Genomic DNA, 5,218 nt, shown 5'->3' with positions numbered 1-5,218 from the left:
GCGATTGTTTTGGAAATGGAAGTTTGCGGATGGGAAATGTTCATCTTTTTTATTGCCTTCCATTTAAAATTTTATCTTAGAGTCCACTTAATCTCCCCCCACTTAAACTGCCAACTAATGGACACATTTTTAAGAGGTTTGAGCGAATCGATTAAATTCTCTGGGGATTCTAAAAGAGGATGCGCTCTCAAGGCAGACACATATGCACCATGAATTATTTATAATTCATCACATAATTGCTTTGCCGGCCATTAAGTTTGGATGATCAACGTTTTGTTGCTGGTAATGCGGGCATATTAAATTATTACATTCATTTGTAAGAATTAATTATAAATGGATTTATGCTGTAGCTATCTGTGTCTAACCGAGTGCATCCCAACTGACGTGGACATCGGGCAGTTTAATTGGTTTGCCCAAATCGCTGCATCTCCTCCCAGCGTTCCCCTTAAATAATTCATTTTAATTAGTGTTGTCAAAACCGAGGATTTTGCTGCGCATTGCACTATCGATTCCAATCCGATTTGGATTATGATAATCCCGGCCAGCAGATACATTAGGTGAGGCGCAACGAGACTATTGATTGGTTTGTTTACCTCTGTGGGGGACCGCACACGAGGCAGTTTTTCTGCAGGGGATCAGGACGGATGCCTCGCCAAGTAAAATAAAATAAAGCAAATTATGCGTAAAACTCAATTATTCGGGACTTTTAAAACAGCCGAACAACAACAAAGGGGAAAAACTTTTGCCCTAAGGCATTTACGTAAGTGCTTGGCCCTGGAGTTGTGGGATCCGGGGAAAAGGGATGACGATGCCGTTGCCGATGCCGATGCGGAACAGGTCGTTCGGACGGAAGAGCCGGGCCTTTATGCTCGCCCCTCAGTCATCCCGATTCGCTTGGCCACATGTGTGGCAACATGCTGCGTAAATTACGCTGCCATAATACCCTTCCATATGGTCAACTGTTCCGCCTCGCCACATCCATTGCTCCGGCAGCCGAGCGGCAAACTTTTGTCGAGCAAAAGTTTGCAACTTTCGCACAAGTTGCAGCCAACTTAGGGACTTTCCGATTTGCAAGAGTATCTGCACTTCCACTCTCCTTGGCCTCCGTGATTTCTGCCGACCGTGTTTACACTGGCATTGGCTTGCCGCCCGAGGGTCGTCGCTGGTCTTCGGTGTTTTAACTCCGCATAAGTTCTTAATAAATTTCATTATTGCATTTTAAACTTCATGTGGCATTATTTATGGCTGCCACCGCAGTCGGGCGGAATTTCAGCCACCAGCCACGGACAGTCAAGTACATCGCTCGGATGTTCAGGCCTGCACAATTCCCCGATCTGGTTGGCCTTCGCTTCCAAAGGACTTTACTTTAAAACGAACCGTGTATTAAATATTTGACACATTTCCACCGGAAGAGCTTATACTTATAAGGTCACAAGCTTGCCTGATTATCACTGCGCATATGGCTCTCATAACACACAAATCCTTCAGTTGCAATCCGATTTCACTGGCACTTGTTATTACCCAGGGATTAAAAACCGTTTATCATTTAATTTATTGCTACTTCTACTTTACAAATGGTTCTCAAAACGATTATATGAATTTAAAAACTATTGGTAAAGTTATTTTAAAGTCTTTTGCATATATAATATGTATATACAATTTTTTGTTCATATTTTCTAAATTTTGTAGGGATACCAACTTATTAATAAAATTTAGTGAATACAAAATTCATAAGTTTAAGAAAAATATATGCTATACAGACAGCCACTGCAACATAAGCCACTAATAAATAATTGAATTTGCATTTTTTTATGATTCTTTTTAAATCATTGATGATTTTCATGCAATGCCTAAACCTATAGCACTCTCACTCCGCTCAAACGAAATCAGAATTTCTATGGAAAATTAAATTTTTCATAATTTACAAATAGATTATCTCAGTTCATATGCGCATAAATCACTCTGGCCACTTGGGCCCTCCCCCTAGTGAGCTTCCTGTGCATCTGCCCCATAATTCCCAATAATGTTTTCTGTTTTCGGCGCTCTGGTTTTTCCGTGGTCAACGCATTTAGTGTTTGTGCGGCTTTTGCGGTTGCTCTGCGTGGCACAAAACAGTTTGGGTATGGGTCTGGGTCTGGGTCATTTGTTCCTGGGGCTTCCGCACATTTATGGCCACAGCCGAAATTGCCATTTTCACCAGTGGATATTTGGCAGTTGTAAACTTGATTAACCAATTAATGCCTGGCTGGTCGATCGGGGGGTGGGTCTATCATCAATCGTATTTTTGCACTATTTGCATGCTAGGGTGCCACGCCCCCTCATCCGTTGGCTAAGCCGCCCTCAAAGGCCGGTACCAGGTCCTTTGTGAACTTCTACCAATTTTCCACCAGCACGCAATGTAAGCTGGAAATCTGCTTAACGGACAATACCGGAACGGCATGGGTGGGAAAGTCCTGGCCGGAATGACCGGCCCGAAGGCCACTCGAAGGGGAACAATAAATTGAAAAGAAGATGACAAAAGTCGAGGGTGCTCGAGAATCAAATTTAAAGAATATATATATTTGCGAGGGCCTGGTAACCGTAATCGGAGTATATAGTCTCTGTCTGCTGGCCCCCATCCAATTGTCCTTGCATCCAGTTTCTGTCCTGTTCTGTTCTGATTCCGCTGATCCAGTTGACGCGAATAATATTACACTTATTGATTGAAAATTATTAATAGCTTCTGGCCTTAGCCGTCTCTAAGCGGCCACGCCTTACATTAGGGACCCAGTGGGTTCGTTCACCTATCAATTAAAAGCAACTTTAACAGGCTTTGCACAAGGAAAAAAATTACTGAAATTGGTCATCTAATCCAAATGTTTTGTTTCGCCAGCTTCAGTTACACATTCAATTGACATTTGAAAAAAAGACGTGCTTTCCCAATTTATATAAATTAATTAAGTAAAAGAGAGCATGAGATGTAGCTAGGGTTTTTTTCTGAAGAGCTACATTTGAAAGCCCAAATTATTTTTTAAGCGCTATATTAAATATGTAGTTAATAAAATTTAACTTTCAGTTAAAACGCGCAAAAATGTTAAGTCAATTAATAAATTTTAAATACTGTTATAGACAAAATATGTAGGTCGAAAAATAGAACCCTGGGATAAAGGGAAAACTGCCTAAATAAAAAGAAAACAGACTATTTAAATATTCCGACAATATCATTACATTTTCACACTTTCATCATCAATAACATTTGACTTCTGATTACAATAATTGATTCCCCTGCAAGGAGTGTATAAAATGAATACTTTTAATAATAAAAAATACATTTTGTAATTTTTTTACTGTGTGCAAATGGTACTTACTGAGTTCCGGGAAAGCGATAGAAGCTGGGATAGGGCTTCCTTCCGCCAATTCCCCAGACTAATTATGCTGGCGAAATTAAAACTTTATGACGCTGTAATACACATGGTGCCAGGACATTAGGCGGCAAATTGTGTCCTGCGAGTTCCACCCAATGCCCTGTACAAGTGCACTGGTGGGAAACGGGAGAGCGTGAGTGTCATGCACCACAACAAGTGGGGAAGCGATTTGTCAGGCAATAACTGAAACCATTGCAAGTGCCACTAAGACAAATTGTTAAACTCAATTTAGCATTGCCATTGCCAAGTCTGGTGCATAGAAATGGAAAGTTTTTTCGCCAGAACTTGGGTTGGGGAAAAACTTTCAGCCAGCCTTGAAGTTGGCCGGGAAATGGGAAAGGAAGCGGGTGACGACCTTCTTGACACTGCAAACTCACTTATGTACGTGCAGTTGATAATTAAATGATGTTGCGAAACTTTGTCCACGACCAGAAGTTATTTTTCGGTGCCTGCTACTCCCTGACCTTTAGCCTTTCGGGATCATCGCCTTCGCATAGACACCAATTAGGTGCAGCCATTCCGCAGAGTCACGTACCCGAACCGCACAGATTGCCCGCTTTTAATCAATCTAAGTGATGTCCAGTGCTAACCACTGGCCGTTGGTCAGAGCTCAATCCGTTGAGAATTTTCCAGTTGGCCAAGGTTAGTTTTTGACCAATGCTCAAATATGCTTTGAAAAACAGCCCGAATGTATGCAGTGCTTTTGGATCTGATTTAGGGATTACCAACAGCGCCGCAAGCTGGGCAACAAGCCTTTGAGAACAATTAAATACATTAAATGCTCTTGAAACTTGAACTTAATACAGAAAAAATTTATAAAAATGGAAGCTGCACATTTAAATGTATTTTTACAGCAACTCCTTGCAGTTCGTTACTATAATAACATTTCATTTATAATTTTTAAAAACAATGAGGGGAATTTAACATATAAAAATTAAATTGCTAATATATACTTAATGAATTTATTGTCCCATTCTCGTTAGATAACATTGCTTTTACAATAATTATTATAATAATTACTATAATAATTGACTATGATTCCAAGGAGTCATGAGCCCCTCGGGCTATGACTTAAAAAACATAAGTGGATCATGAAGGGCTCTACTATGTATGTTACTTGAAGCATGAGCAAAGTTTCTTATGTTATAGAAATTCCAAAAGAAAAAATTTTAAAAATAAATCATAGGTAGATTTGAAATGTGTTATTGGCGCTAGAATCCAATGGATCTCTCGGACCTCATTGTTTCAATTCCGCTAGTTCCACCGGCCCTCTGTCCTGGGACCCACTTTTCATTTTCGCGGCGTGCCATTGCCACTGTTTCGTTGAATTGCAGACGATGAAGAGCGCATGCCTTTGTTTACCTTCCATATCGGGCAGCTTACCGCCAACCGTGGGTGGAACGCATTTACATTGAACAATGAACCTGTGGAACGCCATCGAATACAACCGAATTTAACCACTACTCATTATGAGTGTGTAGTAAGAGCATTTGCGAAATCCGCGTGGAGACGCATCTGCAAGTTATAAAATGTACAAACAAAGGCCCCGCAGACCGATATAGGAATATACTATATATATGGATAGATAGAGCCGGACCGCACACCCGACCAGATTGTGCACGCTTCGCTATATCTTTGCCTATGTCTATAAGGCTACCATAAAAGTCTTAATTTAGATTTCCTGAGTACCCGCGAAATCGTTTATGTTTTCATTATGAAATTCTCGTAAAACTCGTCTGCTGGACCCCCACAGAACGCAGTGCTCTTATCAACGAAAAGGCGTTAGTTACGGCTTAATTAAACATTGTTCTTGG

The sequence above is a fragment of the Drosophila elegans genome, unplaced genomic scaffold (genome assembly GCF_018152505.1).
Source record: "Drosophila elegans isolate 14027-0461.03 unplaced genomic scaffold, ASM1815250v1 contig_476, whole genome shotgun sequence".
NCBI classification, from domain to species: domain Eukaryota; kingdom Metazoa; phylum Arthropoda; class Insecta; order Diptera; family Drosophilidae; genus Drosophila; species Drosophila elegans.
This window is presented reverse-complemented; position numbering follows the sequence as displayed.